The sequence below is a fragment of the Podarcis liolepis genome (genome assembly GCF_965112155.1).
Source record: "Podarcis liolepis genome assembly, chromosome: 13".
NCBI lineage: Eukaryota > Metazoa > Chordata > Lepidosauria > Squamata > Lacertidae > Podarcis > Podarcis liolepis.
In genome coordinates, this window is record NC_139573.1 from 56,178,973 (window position 1) to 56,196,982 (window position 18,010).

An 18,010-nucleotide genomic window follows, 5' to 3' on the forward strand; every position below is an offset into this window, starting at 1 on the left:
AGCTGGCTAAGGGAAGAGATGCTGGGCTGGCGCATACACCTCTGTGTGTTCTGCAACAGCACTTGACTCCCTGCCCCTCCACACCTTGGGCACAGTCTACTGTCCCATCACAGCAGTCTACATTTATTACAACACTGCAATATGCTCCAACCACTGAGACACACTTCTGCTTCTAGATAGAAGAGATACACATGGCAAGAGAAAGAATTTCCCACTTCACAACAGCAAGGCTGCAAAACAGGGTCTTCTGGTCTTCCCTTTCGCACCTCCCTCCTGCTCACTGTTTGCACAACAGCCTTCCTTAGGAGATAAGCATGTCTTGAGATAGCATGCAGGAGACTAAATCTTGTCAAGGATGCCTGTGGTTACAGCTTGTGCAGATCTTATATTCCACCCAGCCCCTGCCTTGCTCACAAACACATATCTGGGACTTGAATTCATTAATAACTTTGTTGTTTCAATTCTTCCTGTCACAACCTCATTATTCTGGAAGAGTGATAGTATGCACAGAAACCTGCAGCCTCCAGTTCCCTCCCTCCCTCCCCTTCTCTCTCTGTGTGGCATTTCACCAACACAAAGACTCATGCACCTTCCATAGGCGCTGCAGCAGGTGAATGCTTGACACTAAGATCAGACTGGAGGCCAGCAACAGATAATTTTTGGATAATGACATTTACGTGCTTGTGGAGTTTGCAGGAAAAACAGGAGTGTATCAGCTCCTGCCAAGTTCAGTAGAGCCATATTCAGTCACTTCAGATATTGATCTTGGCACCTCTGGGTAAGCAGCATTCAGAGGGAGTGAGTCACTCATTTGGATCACTGAGGACAGAAGCAGTTTCAGCAGGCACAGCTCCACCTTTCGGCACTTTAGCCTGGTCTATTTATTGTCATTTTAAATTGACTGTGATGCTAGAGGCACAGGAACTATTATGCATAAACAAAAGGCCTTTATTAAATATTGTCTATTAAATTGCATTTTCACTGCTTGCCTTATTCTGCATATAGGTTGCAGTAGCACTTTGATTAAGCAGCATTGAAATCCTTTCATTTGTTGCCTAAATGTTTAGTAGTTGATAAAATCCATTAACTGGACCATTTCTGAAGCCTTGTTTGAGCACAAGGAAGCCAGCAAGAAATATTATGGGGGAAATGAATGTGCTTCCAATATTAATAGGTTCTATTTCTAGTCAGCCTGCCTCGCTGTCTTTTTTGCAGCCACATAAGGAGGACTAGAGGCTTTATAGGCTGATGTGACGCCTAGTACTGTTCTTTCCTAGGCAGTGACTCATCCCTTTGCCTGCACTAATATTGAAAGCAAAGCAACTTTCTGTGGGCTAATCATTGCCATGAGCAAGAGAGGCAGCAGATGGGTCACCCTGAGCTTGTCTGTAGCAGTGAAGGTTGCAAAATTAAGCCTGTAACTTCAACCCCAGTAATCTCAATTAGGGAAAAATTAGGACACACTCCCATACTTCAGGTCTTCTGGCTGAGGGGCTCTAGGATCTAGAAGCTGGTGGAGCTTGAGCTTGAGTTATTGCCCCTGCATGATATAGATGCCAGAGCAATTCCCCTCACATGCCAGCAGAACCTTCAGGTGGCAGAGCCCTCATGGCTGTGAAGGATGTTCTTGTTATAAGAAAAAAGAACCTGCTCCTTTTCCCTTATGGGGTATCCAGGAGCCCAAATAGAGTCCTTTTGTAGGTTCTCTGTCGGTAGGACAAAATAACAGAGACCAACCAGAGAATATTGAGAAGTAAGGCAGCTAGTAAGCCTGATCTTTATTAAAGCTGTTGCAACAGGGTGCTCCCCCCCACACACAGGAGGGGGGGGGACCCCGAGCCGTGTGAACAAGCCCTTATTTTAAATTGCCCGCCCTGGAGTCCAAGACCACCCCCTAGATACATCATACCTACATCACAGAAGGGGTGCAGCCCAAGACGACCCCTTTAATACATCAGAGAAGGGGCGGACTACAACAGAAATCTGAGTGAGTTGTTTTTTCTCCTGTCTGCTAGGTTACTTGGTTAGATTACCTGGGCATCCTGGCCACTCTTGTTATGATAACTACTCAATTCCTGAATCCAGGTCACAGGTCACAGGCTCACATCCTATTCATATCTTAAATGTGCCCTTAAGACAGAATTTGTGAAAGAGACAATGGGGAGATTTCCCATTTTCCTTCGACCTTGCAGAGAAATATTTGAGGTCATTTTGGGAGAGAAAATGGCTTCAGGACTTTTCTGTGGGTTTCAGACGTGGTTTACATATTTGTATGTGTTTGCTTGGTACATCTATGAACAACTATTTTTTATATATATATATATATATATATATATATATATATATATATATATATGACCTTAAAATTCTTATAACATTCTGTTTCACTGCCTGAAGCAAAACGGGACGGTGCTGCTGCCTGCCCACCAAAGCCTCGCTCACTGGGGTCATGCTGCTGTCCAGCGAGATCTCATGGCACTCTTGCGCAGTGGCGTAGCGTGGGGGGTGCAAGGGGGGCCGGCCGCACCGGGCGCAACATCTGGGGGGCGCGCACTCGCTGCCTCCGGAGTCGCCGAAGAGCCTCGGGCGCAGGCTGTAGCAGAGCCCCATGTCTCGCGGAACCGACGAGCTGTGCGCGCGTCCGGGCTGAAGGTGTCCGGCAGGCAGCGGCTCTCAGCGCTCACCGCGGTCCCCGCGCGTCAGGGCCGCGGAGGACGCGCCAGGCAGCCCCGCCTCCGCCGCTGCTGCTGCAGCTGCTGGGCCATGTTGCATTTTCCTCGCCTCTCTGCCCCCCTCCTCCTCCGGGCAAGCGGCGTCGTTTCGGCGGCAGCGCCAGCGGCAACTCGCCTCAGATCACCTGACGCGGCAGGTTAGGGGTTAGGGGGGCGCAAATTACTTGCCTTGCCCCGGGTTAGGGGGCGCAAATTACTTGCCTTGCCCCGGGTGCTGACAACTCACGCTACGCCGCTACTCTTGCGAGATCTCACTGGAAGCCACCGCCACTTCTCCAGTGGCAGCAGCAGGGGGAGCAGGGCATGTGCTGCACAGCAACCCTGCAGGATTCTGTCACCTGAGGCAGCTGTCTTAGTTTGCCTCAGGGTGGGCCAGCCCTGCTGTGAAGATATGCCAGAGGAGCAGACAAAAGGGGCTGGGAATGTGAGTGGGACAGGGATGGCAGCACACTCCTGGGCAAAATGCTGAACTGGGTGGACTTCGGTCAGATCCAATGCTGTTAAGTCTTGTTTTCTCATTCATGTGGTCTTAAAATGCTTTTTCAGCATCTGTAGAAATTTAGAAATAAATGCATACACTGTAGTGGAATTAGCTTCTGCTTAAACAGAGAGCCCACCACATCCCCATTTATTTGCTAACTTTGAAGGTTTATTCTAATGTTTAGCTAGACTTTGCTTCTTTGAAGTTTCCACCTTCTAGTTAAAGTCCTGCCCTCTGGAGCAACAGAGAGCAAGTTGGCTCTATCTTCATCCTGACAGCCTGTCAGATATTGGAAGAAGAATGCACACCTGCCTCTTCAGACTAAGCACACCCAGCTCTTTCAATCCTCAGAGGATTTGGTTTCCAGATCCATCACCAGCCTGGCACCTAAAAGATGAGTGACCGTCAGGTGAGCTTCTGATGAAATGACTGCGGCTGAGGAAGAGAGATATGAAGCATCTGGTATCTCTGCGGGACCAACTTTCTTTCTCTCCTTTGGCTGCAGCCTGATGGAATGACATTTTTAAAAATTTGCAAATGTGCAAGTTGAGCAAGGGCAGAGGGAAGCAGCTTGAGCAAATCCACTGTCCTGCGTCAGAGAGGCAGGCCAGAGCCTTCACATTGTTTTCCAGGTCTCAAACCTAGCACTCACCCTCATTCTTGGACTGCCTCTTCCAAAAAAACCCCAATTCTATTATTTACTCATATGCACCCGCCTCCAGCTGGTGGAGAGATGAGTCATTTCCACCAAAATGCCTCCACAGGTGTCTCCAGCTATTTGGGGTTTTTTTTAGCCATTTTGGCTCACTTACCTGTAATTCTCCTAACAACAACTGTTGATTGGCATGCCTGACTTTTAAGACGGTCCCTTAACCCTCTTTTGATCTGACCCCAGACTTCTTGCAATCAGATATAATTCTACAACCATCTACAATCTATCAGAGAATGATTTAGGCTGTAATCCAATCCACACTTACCTTGAAGTAAGCCCCATTGAATTCAATAGGACTTCCTTCTGAGTACACATGGTTAGGATCCTGCTATTATTTTAACCTCCCAGCTCATCCCAAGAGCAAACTGGAATTTCAGCCAGGCCACCAGTTGAGTCCTCCAATGGGCTGTTCTGGCTGCCGATCTGTTAAATGCATTTCGCAATTAACATTAAGCCAAGGCACACATAGGTTTGTTCCTTCAATACTGTAGGGTCTGGACAGGATTTAGAAACACTGGGCATAAGCTTCGTTGTGATAGCAACATTTTCTACATATTTTACTGTAGAATATTTTTGCTATAGAGAAATATTCTTAAAATCAATGTGCTGTATTACAGCCACAGATAGTCAAATGGCTCTTTCAGACTAATAATTTCATTGCTTCTTTTTATTAGCAACACATTTTATTCATATTTATTCATATCACTTTGATGAAATGCACATGCATATCTTGAAGTATGACATTTTGGTCTCTGAATGGGAAAAAGCTCTGCAGATGGCATCAGTGAGTTCCGCTTGCAAGGGAGCAGTTGGGAGCTCACACATATGACATCAGATATGAAGCAGGTGTGTGGTTGGCGCCAAATTAGGCCCATAAGGTCCACACCTCGCGTTTGGGAGGAGGCAGCAAGTAAATCATTTACATTTTTTTGCATTCTCACAGTTCTTTGCATAGTAAGTTATATCCTAAATCTCTTGCCCAGTGTATCATCACAGATTTTACCTGTTCTTCTTCTTTCTCCCATTCTTATAACAATTTGTACATGTGGGGAAATACTTTAACGGTATTTTCTAGTAGGTCTCTTTCAAACTGTGAGATTTGATTTGAGAAATCATAAATCATTCCTTTTATCCATTTTTAAAGTTTTGTTAAGTTGATGATATTGTAACCAATCAGTTGCTTTTTGATCTAACTCTGGTTTCTCTTCAGATCATATAAATCTTTTGCCTTTAACTGAACCATAGTTTTTTGTTTACTTTCACAGACTAAACTACAGCCATGTTGGCTGGTGATAATTACATGCATACACTGATGGAACGCATGAGGGAATTTTTAACCTAGAGTCAGCATGCACAAAACTAGTATTTCCAGAAAAGGGAATGAGCAACAAGACAAGACAGAGTTCAAAGCACTTGTATATGCAGGGTTTTGTGTTTTTAAAAAAACAAAAATAGAACAGGCAGCACTCAGATTGAATTAACTATTATTCGGTTATATCTTTAGAGGGGAGAGGAGAAGGGGAAGAGCAAGCAAGATGGAGATAGGTGTGATATGAGAAGGCAGGAGTGAGGGGGTGACTAATAAAGAGATAGGAGCATATTAGAAGACAGGAAGACATATAAGATTAGTGAAAAGGTGAGAAAATATAAATAGCACCTTGTTTGTAGGCAACACATCAAAAGTCTTGGAGAATTAGAGTGGCCAGGAAGGAAACAGAATTAGAGAGTGAAGGGTGAATGTTACTTCTTCCAAGTGGGTAGGTAGGGAGTCTTCTTCAGGGGGTCTACTCTACTATGAACCAGGAGACCAATTTTTGCACCAGTGCACTGGCCTCACAGGGTGCTGTTCACTATGATTTGTGATGGCTAGGACATCATAGCCATAGCAGTTTATTACCTAGGAACATCCAGGAGAAAGGCCGTGATGGAGAAATGCAGGCACAGTTAACCTCTTTGATTCTTCCCAACCAAATCTAGTTGGGATTATTCTTAAAGGCTTGGTCTTTCAAGGAACAGCTTCACTAACAAAGGAAAGGAAGGGCATCTACAGTTCTGGTAGGATTTTCATATCCTGACATGAGTGGTGGTGGTTATAAAAGGGTGTGGAAGGTTGCAAAAGGGATCCATGTGTACCTTAAGGGTGTGATTTCCTAATCTGAATGGATGCTGATTCATTTGTGGTGTTGTTCTAACAGTGGGTTTTACTCTGCTTTCCTGTACTTCTCTGGGGGTTCTCCAAAGCCCATAAATAGAAGTGCAGTGGGGTTTGATTAGACTGGAGATGGACTGGCGTTTAGTCAAAGTGAAATGGGCCACTTTGGAGAGCTCTCCTGAAGCTCAAGGCCTACTTTGAAGATTGAGAGGGACAGAGACACTTACTGCAGATGGTATCTGAGACATAGTCATTTTAAATTAAGAAAGGTTTTCCCCTCAAGCTCTCCATAAAAGGGAAATTCTATGGAGGGAAGAAGAGGGTGTCTGGTTCTGGATTAACTTTACCAGGACTCTCCAATCACTGATTGGGGGAGGGCGAATAAAGTAAAATATTATAACTTGTTCCAGTGTGCTCTGTGCTCTTTTGCCAGTTCTTTCTCCTAGGAACAGCAACATATACAGTAAACCACATGTGTCAATGTTGTTGTCGCTTTCACTTGGGCGCTCTAAACCTTTTCTTATTCTAATGCAGTCCAACCCTTTCAAATAATCTATTCTGAAAACCCTCGTGTACAAAAAATGGGTCCCTCATTAGAGTCCATTGCTGCCCCCCCCCCCGCGCTTCAAGCCCTAGTTGCGTCAGTGAGTTTGATAGGTGTGTGTTGGTGGATAATAGTGTATATTTTAAAGTAAGGTAGTAGTTTTTTCTTGATTTTACTGTTTTAACAGCTTTGAGGTGTTTTTTTTAAAAAACACACACACCAAGCAGTATATGTGGTGATGACCACCAATTTGAGTGACTCTAAAAGGGGATTAGATAAGCCCATGGAGGATACCATGGGCTAGTAGCCATGATGACTGTGCTCTGCTTTTACTGTAGGAGGCAGGGTGTCACTGAATACCACCGGGGGGGGGGTAGTGCTGTTGTGCTCATTTCCTATTTGTGGGCTTCCCATATAAGCATCTGGTTTACCACTGAGAACAGGATGCTGGACTAGATTCAGCAGGCTCTTCTTATGTTCTTAAGCATGGTCAAGACCCATTGCTTTTATTCTAGGGTTGTTTTTCCTCTTGCTCTTTCTTACTTTACCAACTCTGTGCTACAAAGATGTCTGCAAGTGTGACATGAAGGCTGTGTGGGAATTCCCTTGCAGGCAACTGCAGTGCCTGGAGACAGACAGTCAGGTGATGCAACCATAGCAGTGAGCAGAGGAGTAATGCCCACTGAGTGGAGTGCAGAGAGAAGAAACACCATGGTGCATTTGCATCAGCAACAACCAGACGCCTTCCTCTGCCCCAGCTGCAACAAAACATGTCTTTCCTGCATTAAAATAAAAAAATCCTTCCAGTAGCACCTTAAAGACCAACTAAGTTAGTTCTTGGTATGAGCTTTCGTGTGCAAGCACACTTCTTCAGATACACTCTGTATCTGAAGAAGTGTGCATGCACACGAAAGCTCATACCAAGAACTAACTTAGTTGGTCTTTAAGGTGCTACTGGAAGGATTTTTTTATTTTGACTATGGCAGACCAACACGGCTACCTATCTGTTTCCTGCATTAGTCTCTACAGCCACAGCAGGCAATCTTCCAACCATTGAACTTCACCCACAAAGGCACACTCCTCCATTGTCTCCCGAGACAGGCGAATGCCAACCAACCAATCTATGTATAATTTCTGAGTCTGCAGTTGATTTAAACATTAGCAGCTTCACACCAGCTATCTAGGCCAGCGTCCTATTCTCACAGTAGCCAACCAATTTCTTTTAAAAATAAATATATATTTCTGCATTTTCTATTTTACATAAACAAATGAATTAAATGCATAAACGTATAATCCCTTCTGACTTCCCTCCCCACCACCGTAGATCTTAATGTAATGATTTCCCCCTCGGCCTCTCTATCATAACTCTATTTTTATAAATCCTTCGTCAATCCATAGTTCAAATTTTTACTACAAGTTTTCTGTCAGTCCTAGCAATGTATGTAGTTGTTTACAATAGCTTTTCAAATAAATTATAAACTTTCCCCATTCTTTATTAAAGACCTCCTCTTCCTGGTTTGTAATTCTTTCTGTAAGTTTTGCCATTTTGGCATAGTTTTTTGTTTTTTTAAAAAATATTTATTAAAGTTTTTTAAAATATAACAATGAGAATGAAAAATAAAAAGAAACAAAATACAAAATACAACATAAAAACAGTTAAAAAACAAATAATTTTCCATAACATATCTTCCTTACACTTATTTCCCCAGACCTCCTCATACCTCCCTTCTTTGTATTCCACTTCAGTTTGTTAGTTCAGCAAATCCTTACCATTAAGCTTTTACCCATTTGTAAACCTTCCCCCCCCCTATCTCCTAGAGCATTACAGCTGGAAACCCCTTAGTTTCTATCCAACATCCTTCTAGCATTCATTAATTTTACAATATTTCTGTAAATAGTCTTTAAATTTCTTCCAGTCTGCCATTTTGGCATAGTTCATCAATTTTTTCTGCCACTCTTCTTTGGTCGGAGTTGTACCACCTTTCCATTTCTGGGCTAAGCACAGCTGTGGTCACATACATAAATAGTTTTGTCTGGTCCTTCAGGGTCAGTAGCCAACCAGATTTCTAAGGGAAGCCTGAAATGGACCTGAGCACAAGAGCAGTCTCTTTTCTGTGGTTTCCAGCAACTGATACTCAGAAGCATTACTGCCTCTGCATTTGTCATTTGTTAGGGTACATATTCCTTGAAAAGCTGATGGTGTGGCTATTCCTTTTGACACACTTGTATACCTAGACTGGAACATACGTTTTTGCTCCAGTCTAACCAGTCTGCGGGGTGGGGAGTATGAACACTGCTGATCTTTAGACAGGCATATAAAATCCATTTTTGTAGACTATGGATTGTAGAACTCAGGCGACTGCCTAAAACTGTCTGTTGCAAATCGCCAGAGTCCCAGAGGCACTTGATGGGAAGGAAATGCCTCTTTCTTGCTTCAGTCAGGCTTGTAAATCAGTGCAGGCAGAAATGGATTCACTCCTTGCTGTTTGTAGCCGTGGTAGATGTGGCCACTTTGCTATTAGAAATGAATCAGCTAGATGCTGGACATCAAGTGCTGGTTGAATAGAAAATATTTCTCTGCACATAACATATGATGGTTGATGGTAGCACTTAAATTGGCTAGCTATGTTTTCAGACTCTTTACCCTTACTGGAAATGATGAAATGCTGATGATGCAATGTATCTCCAATGGACCCAGCAGCCTTGTTCTTTGCAGGCCCAGCCCATCTTAAAGGGGAAGCACAGGAAGCTCTTAAGGAAATTAAGTGGGAAAGAGTTTCTCATGCTGGCATCACATGAATGACGTTTCTCCACTCCTTAAAGGGACTTGGGGGCTGGAACCTGAAACTCATTGACCATCCAAGTACGCTACTTGGAAGGTTTCTATTTATTTTAATAAAGAATTCTGATACCTTGGCAGGAGTACTGTGAGAACCCTAGTTTAGGAGGCAGAGCACGGGGTGCCTGCTTGCTATAGCCCTTTTGGTATTAAAGAATCCCAACAAATGCTCTTCAAATACACCGCATTCTTGCAATTTAAACCGAATGGGTTGTAAGAGTGAACCAGTGCACCTTGCTAAATTTTATGCACACTCAGTTCTGAAATGGCACACTTGATTATTGGATGCGGAGGGTAGTTAATGCTGGATCTATACATGGGCCATAGCTGCAATTAAGATGATTTAGGCCTCTCTTCTGAAGCTGTGAAGTTGCTGACTTGACAGATTACTGGAGTTGGCAGTGTTTTCCTTTTAAATGGAGGCATTTTCAGCTAATACCACCTCTGGTGAGTCAGGCCCTTGGTGAGTGGTTTTATCAATTTCCATGCTGAGCTACAGAGCCCTGTGTTTGCAAGGAAGTAAATCTTTGGTAAAGAGTCCAGCAGAAAATGAAACCTGTGTTTGCAGAATAGGGGGTGTGGCATTTTGGCAAATCGTTAACTACAGAATTGACTTTGGGCAATTTCCTAGTTAGAGAAGGCAAGCAGGAAGGTATGGACATGATTATCATTTGCTATCACAGACTGAGCCCTAGACTACATGGGAAATAAAGCAGCACAAAGGACTCTCCACATCTGACCCATGAAAATAGGGGCAAACTTATACGCAGGATTGCTGCCCTCTTCCCACAATGGCATGTTGCAGAAGGCTCTACTTTGCCTATTGCATGCTTAATTTATTTATACTGCAATAGCCTGTTATTTACTGTTTTAAAAGCAAAATACAATGGCAACTGTTGCTAAAGATATAGTAGAAAAACACAATAGGTATGCAGTATGCAGTAAACAACAGGCAGTATGCAAATACTTCACCAGCCACAACGTGTGAAATGGCAGGCTGTGCCATGCTGCTTCAAGAGTCCACACACATGCATTTATATGCCACAACACACTCAGCTGCCATTCAGACTGTGACCACAACACTATACGTACACACTTAACTGGGAGGAATTCTACAGAACTTAATGGGACTTACCTCTGCTCTGAGTAGACATGTATATGCTTGCACAAGCATCTTTTAGAGAACCCAGGCAGGAAGCTGAACGCTGAAGATAACTCTTGCAAACTTTGTTAGCTAAATTTTAATAAGGCACACCCAAAGGTAAAAAGAAGGACAGTTATTTACTAGAGATAGGTACCAGGAAATAGGGGCAGCTGCAGCATATAACTTGCTTGAACTTCTGCAGTGACTGTTTCTCTTCAAATGCCTTGCTGCCTGGTGCTGAGTCTACACACAGAGCTGTGCCGCCTGTTTTTACAGGACTGGGAAGACCCCTGTCCATAGCAGTCAACCTTTCCCTTTTCTTGAGAGGAATCCTATTCGGAATAAGGGAATTTCCCTTAAAAAAAGGGAAACATTGACAGCTATGCCCCTGTCTGAAACTCTAGAGAGCCACTACCAGTCTGAGCAGGCAGTACGGAGCTACAAGGACCAATGGAGTCCCTCTGTACAAGGCAGCTTCCTGTTAGGAGAGAATAAATTTTTATTTGCGTCAGCCATCAGCCATAGCAATAAAACAACAATACAATATGCAAAGAATAGAAATAAAAAGTCAATTATATAAAATACATTTTAGGGTTTTGAATCAATAGTCAAATAGTGGATCTTATTCTAATTGCCCCAGCTAAAAACCTTGCAACCTTTGCTGTCTCCTGCTCATCTTGATCTGCCAAGAGAAAGGGCAGTGTGGCAGTGGCTGGGTGACCCAGAATGGCCAATAAAAGAGGGGTGATAACCTCATTCCTCAAGTCTTTAGGAAGAGTGTGAGCCAGAAGGGCATGTTAGGAGAGAGAAAGTTGAGAAAGGAATACAGTAAATGCCAATTCTGCACCCTCTGTGGCTTGATTGGCGTGAAGACCTTATGTGGTCTGAACTACAGCAAGATGTGAAATGGAGAGCTGAGGTCACAGCGAATGCTTAGGCAGGCTCTGCAGTGTACTGTGGGCGAAACACAACTGCTGGTAGTGGCTTTTACTCAGACTTTACAAATAGCAATGACTTGTCAGTAGGCAACCCTGAATCCTGCAGACAATGAATCTAAATCTGCAATGGCCCTTTGGCAACTGAATTTGACCCAGGAAACACATTCATCTGGCTTTTGAAGACACCCCCCCAAAAAAATATTATCCATTTTATTTGTGAATCCCTATCATAATGCATAAAAGGGATGCGGGTGGTGCTGTGGGTTAAACCACAGAGCCTAGGACTTGCTGATCAGAAGGTCGGCGGTTCGAATCCCCGTGACGGGGTGAGCTCCCGTTGCTCGGTCCCTGCTCCTGCCAACCTAGCAGTTCGAAAGCACGTCAAAGTGCAAGTAGATAAATATGTACCACTCCGGCGGGAAGGTAAACGGCGTTTATGTGCGCTGCTCTGGTTTGCCAGAAGCAGCTTAGTCATGCTGGCCACATGGCTGTACACCGGCTCCCTTGGCCAATAAAGCGAAATGAGCGCCGTAACCCCAGAGTTGGTCATGACTGGACCTAATGGTCAGGGGTCCCTTTACCTTTATCACAATGCATTGCTTTACTACATTTCAAATTATCATTAGCTAGCATTACTGTAGTATGATATTAGAAAAGCACCAATTGCCCATTAATTGCTGGCCATATAAATCCCATACCTTTGGTCAAAAAGCCAGTATTTCGACAGGGATAGTCTTATTATATTGAGTATTCTATATCACAAAGTGATTCCAACTTTCAAAAACAGTTCTAACCCATGTCCAACCCTCTAGAAATATTGGCAAAGAGAACTACATAGCACTTCCAACCAGCCACAACAACAGACAGAAAAAAGGAGGGGGGGAAACCTCGGAAGGGGGGGAGAGGTCTCCACTTCTTTCCTTGGCTTGGGGGTCATATAGCTGTAGACCCTCCAACTTTTCTCAGGACATTCTGGAATCAAATCAGAAACCAGGATGGCTTCTGTAAAACCAGGACTGTCCCTGGAAAATAGGGGCACTTGGAGGGTCTGTTAAATGCCTCTGTTCTTTAGACTCTCTTCCTGAGAAAATAAGTTCAGGCATAGAGTCAGAGGCTAAGAATTCATACAGCATCTCTGCAGTCCCCTTTTCCACCCTTCATAACACCCTTGACCGTTTTGTCATGCTAAGGTTCAACTGCTTCCCAAGATGGTCTCCTGCTGCTACTAATGTCTTTAAATTATTTTTTATTGTTGCACATAAAAGTTTTAGTACACACGCTCCTCATAGATTGGGGGCGGGGTTTGCATCCTTTATTGTCTGCTTCCTTTTTTTTGCCACAGTTTGTCATTCTCTTCATTTGGACAAGGCTTCCATTTTCTAAAGGAAGTCTTCTTGCCTTTAAGAGCTATCTCAATTCTGCGTGTTAAACCACACTGGAATCCTCTTGGACTTTATGACCCTGTTCCAGATCTAGTGAGCTTCTTATTATTTGTATCTTTGGAGACATTTGACCCTCGTTACTTTAAATTTCAGCTTCCTTTTTACTAATCTCAACATTTTGGAGATACTTTATCTTTTGAAGTTCAATGTGTTGAACTTTCTTGTTCGGATGTTGAATTTGATAGCATTGTGGTTTCTCTTTCAAATTGGTTCAGTTTTCCTTGTCTAGCTTCCCCCAGCTGCTACCAGTGGGGGGGGGCGGCTTATTTAAAAAACCTCAATGGGATATTGTGGGGGACCCCAAGGCCCCCCAAAATATGATAATGTGGTCCTGAGTGTGACTGTTAAAAAGGAACTTATAGTAGCCTATCACTTTAAGAAACTGCTGAGAATGCCTTTTCCTTTGTAAGCAGCCGCCCCTCATGGGGCAGAGAGAAGCTAAAACTCTTATCGCAAGAACACAAGCAGCTATACACTCAGGTTCACAGCACTCAGTACAAAGCTCAATAGCTCTTGCAACAAAATGTCTCTGTGCAAAGGCCGTGCAGGCACAGTGGATGTCGGCTGTATCAGAATATTAAAGCTATGTCAGCAATACAACCGATCTGTATGCAAGTTTGCTTATGCTAGAAGCGCAGGCACACTAAAATGAAATGTATCTAAGCGAACTCCAGCCAGCAACAGCTTGTTCTGCCTCTTTGAATGGGGCATCGGAAGGGTTTCTGTGAACGTGATTGGAGGAAATTGTAATGCTTTGTGTGAGAAACCTATAAAGAACGCGTTTGGAAGGGGTTCAGCCTTTGTGGAGCAATTCTGCTGAAACACTTTATTGCAGTAAATAAACTTTTGTACCCTTACTCACAAGTAGTTAATGGTACAAGTGAGAATAGCAGATTTGTCCTGCTTCAATATGACCCAGCTTGCTGGGATCTACCAGATTCCAGTCAGTAGAAATTTTACAGGGCAATTTAGGTAAATTGAGTCCCCTGGGAATGATAAATTTTGTCAGAGAGGAGAGTGAGATGAAGGGTTAAGGTACGGATGTGGGCAGTTGCAGCCCTCTGGGAAAGCAAAGGTCTGGTTCCCTATAATATCTGCCTGAATGTGCACTCTAGTTTTGAAATTTGTGGTAGCTTTTAACTACAGTAGCTTTAAATTGAACTAAACAGTGAATTTTCAACCAGGAATAAGGCCTACACTTGCACTTTTCTTTAGTCAAAACCAAGGGCTCACCCACACTTCTTTTTTTGCAGATAAATTTTTATTAGTTTTTCATTATACATAAATATAAACATATTCCGTATAGATTATATAAGTTACATATATCATACCCATTCCACAAATCATATATATATTACACAATTATTTTAGGCTCAACCGAGCCTCGGACATCCCTTCACTCCTTTGGTAGGTATCAAATAAGTTCTAAAGTCACGTATTTCTTTTCCTTACTTACTTGGCAGGGGAGACACCTTGATCACCCACACTTCCTTTTGTGCCGCGTTTCCATACCCTCCAACATTCCTCAGGTGAAAATAGAGACATTTCTCACTCTCCCCAACTGACCCTCCTTGACCCCCCCCCATTTTTGACACCCCCCCAAGCATTTCCTATCAGTAGAAGGGTGAATGCCATCACCACTTCAGCAATGGGACACAGCAAACACACACATCCTCCACACTCCTGAGAAAACTCTTTAATCACTTTTTTCTCCCTTTGGTACATTTACAGAAATAAAATCACAAAGTAATAAGTAAATTTTAGAAAGGGGCTAGATTAGACATGAACGCACAAAGCATTTTTTTAAAAAGTCAATATTCCTTGCACTCCACTCTGCCCTGCTCCCCCTTCCTTCCTGCCCAGGGCGGCTCTGCTGCAATGATATCCTGTCTAATGGTTAGAGTACGGAGCAGGAAAGAGGTTCTTTTGGATCCCAGCGGATGGGGGACTTAGCAGACTGTTAGGTGAAGAAGAAAGTAGTTTATCGATGGACAAATGTTAGCAATAAGGCAGAATAATACTACAAAATAGGATCTAATCACTAGTATGAAATATAAAGCTCTACAATAAACAAAGACCTACAATAAGTGAAGACTTAACACTAAGTAACATGTAATCAGCAGAATAACTATTAAGATAAGCAAAGTAGTTAGAATTTGCGGAACGAAACTCAGTAGTTTGCCCCTTCGGCTTCTAATGAACAGCTGGCTGACTCAGCTCCCTGATAAGGATTGACACAACCCACTGCTGCTGGGGATCTCTGAAGCGGCAAGCCAGCAATCCTATGAGATGGTTTCCTAATCAGGTCCAGAGTACTGGCACCTTCTTTGTTATGGTTCCAATATGAGATCCCATTGGTCCGCACCAAACACAGTCATTTTATACTCTCTTAAGGCTGTAGCCAATGCCTAGATCAGCAGGTGTTCTCATGATATAATTCCATTCCATCCTTTGATGTGGTCTGGGAGTGGGTGCACGTGTGGCCTTTTTCTCTGTGGTTGGCACAGAGGAAGATTGAGAGAGAGTTCATGATGTCATCTGTCCTTCAGGCTGAGCCAAGTACAGTTCCCTTGCTGGCCACCCTGTTCTTTCCCAGTCAATTTCCTTTCTTATCAGGCCAGCTGGCTAGACCATTGGCTGGTGCCAAGTTAGATATATATACCGAAGCTGGTGCCACGTTCTCATTATACAGCTAGATATACAAGGATTTAAAGCCACAATTACTTCAAGATCAGGAGACAGCACTTACTGGTATTGCTCAGGTGATACAGAGCCCTGTCTTTTGCCAGCCCCTCAGAGCCAGCGGCTGCAGCCTCTCTTCCTCACCCACTCTCCAGCAGCCCCTACCAGCTGCGCAAGGGAGGAGGCTGGCAGCAGCGGCCATGTAGAGGCTATGGAAAGACAAAGGGATGCTCCTTTGCTGCTGCCACTCTGGACAATTTTATGCTTAAAATTCTACAAGGCAGGCTTAAGCAGTATGTGGACCGAGAACTCCCAGAAGTGCAAGCTGGATTTAGAAGAGGCAGAGGAACCAGAGGCCAAATTGCAAACATGTGCTGGATTATGAAGAAAGCTAGAGAGTTCCAGAAAGACATCTACTTCTGCTTCATTGACTATGCAAAAGCCTTTGACTGTGTCGACCACAGCAAACTATGGCAAGTTCTTAAAGAAATGGGAGTGCCTGATCACCTCATCTGTCTCCTGAGAAATCTCTATGTGGGACAAGAAGCTACAGTTAGAACTGGATATGGAACAACTGATTGGTTCAAAATTGGGAAAGGAGTACGACAAGGCTGTATATTGTCCCCCTGCTTATTTAACTTATATGCAGAATTCATCATGCGAAAGGCTGGGCTGGATCGCCAGAAGAAATATCAACAACGTCAGATATGCAGATGACACAACCTTGATGGCAGAAAGTGAGGAGGAATTAAAGAACCTTTTAATGAGGGTGAAAGAGGAGAGCTCAAAATATGGTCTGAAGCTCAACATCAAAAAAACGAAGATCACGGCCACTGGTCCCATCACCTCCTGGCAAATAGAAGGGGAAGAAATGGAGGCAGTGAGAGATTTTATTTTCTTGGGCTCCATGATCACTGCAGATGGTGACAGCAGTAACGAAATTAAAAGACGCCTGCTCCTTGGGAGAAAGGCGATGGCAAATCTAGACAACATCTTAAAAGGAGAGACATCACCTTGCCGACAAAGGTCCGTATAGTTAAAGCCATGGTTTTCCCAGTAGTGATGAATGGAAGTGAATTGATGCTTTTGATGCTTTTGAATTCTGGTGCTGGAGGAGACTTGAGAGTCCCATGGACTGCAAGAAGATCAAACCTATCCATCCTTAAGGAAATCAGCCCTGAGTGCTCACTGGAAGGACAGATCGTGAAGCAGAGGCTTCAATACTTTGGCCACCTCTTGAGAAGAGAAGACTCCCTGGAAAAGACCCTGATGCTGGGAAAGATGGAGGGCACAAGGAGAAGGGGACGACAGAGGACGAGATGGTTGGACAGTGTTCTCAAAGCTACCAGCATGAGTTTGACCAAACTGCGGGAAGCAGTGGAAGACAGGAGTGCCTGGCGTGCTCTGGTCCAGGGGGTCACGAAGAGTCGGACACGACTAAACGACTAAACAACAACAACAAGGATGCACAGATTTATGCTCCCAGGATTTAGCTCCTGGCACACAATGCTTTTACAGTGCCTTTGTTTTAGTTTCAGCAGATGCATTAATTAATAAATATGTATCGCTTACCTTCTCTTTGTACAGCTGCGTAACTTGTTCTGTACTTTGGTGCTCTGTGGGGTCATGGCACTTTGTCAGTTGGTGTTACTCTTGTGCTCCTTAGCAAACTTGCAGCAGATTTATGCTCAGTCAAAATCACACAGAGAGCCTGCAGGAGGCTCCCTGCTATAGATTTTTGCTCTGTACAAGTGGGAAGCTGGAAGGACCCATACAGCCATGAGGTGGGGTTAAAGGCATGGCCCTTCTAGGCAAACAGTGGCTGAATAGCATATTGTCATGTTGGAAATTTCAGCTGACCTTTCTCATTTTGTGTATGTGATGTTGCCAAGAAAAGCCAGAAGCTGAGGCTTAAAACTCTGGTGACCACAGGGAATGCTCTTGTGCACATCTAATACAATTAATTCAACCTCTATGGGAAGGGAAGCAGCTTTCTTCATGAAATTGTTAGACTGAATCATTACTGGGGCTCTTAAATTATACCATAGGAAGCAGAAGTGTGACCATAAATATTCATGAAAGCAACCTGTATCCTTGAATTTCAGAAAAGCTGTAGCAACATGCTTTGCAATGCATATTAATAGCAAAAAGAAACCTATTGACAACCAGTCGTGTCTGTACAATTACAAAAACAAAATCTCGGTAGAAATAACCACTGAAGACAGATATTTTTTGGATTCCAGTGTCATACATTTTAATGCAGAACTATGATCTGAAATATGTTTGCGCTCTTTCATGGCTCCTTTTCATTTCAGTAGGGCTCTCAAAGGAAAACCTCCCAATT

At 43.6% G+C, this 18,010-nt stretch overlaps 2 protein-coding genes and 1 long non-coding RNA gene across 5 annotated transcripts in view; 2 read left to right on the top strand and 1 right to left on the bottom strand.

The window, feature by feature from the left end:
• The window catches only part of MOCOS (molybdenum cofactor sulfurase), a 237,680-nt gene that overhangs the window by 100,986 nt on the left and 118,684 nt on the right, over nt 1-18,010 (top strand). The gene's annotated exons all lie outside the window — the stretch shown is intronic.
• Nucleotides 1-18,010, top strand: part of PTPN3 (protein tyrosine phosphatase non-receptor type 3) — a 90,284-nt gene that overhangs the window by 4,418 nt on the left and 67,856 nt on the right. The window lies entirely within an intron of this gene.
• LOC310692421 overlaps nt 8,546-18,010 on the bottom strand; it is a 36,619-nt gene continuing 27,154 nt past the window's right edge. The window contains exon 5 of the long non-coding RNA XR_014518792.1: nt 8,546-10,694. This is a non-coding gene — a long non-coding RNA (uncharacterized lncRNA). The remainder of the gene's footprint in view (nt 10,695-18,010) is intronic.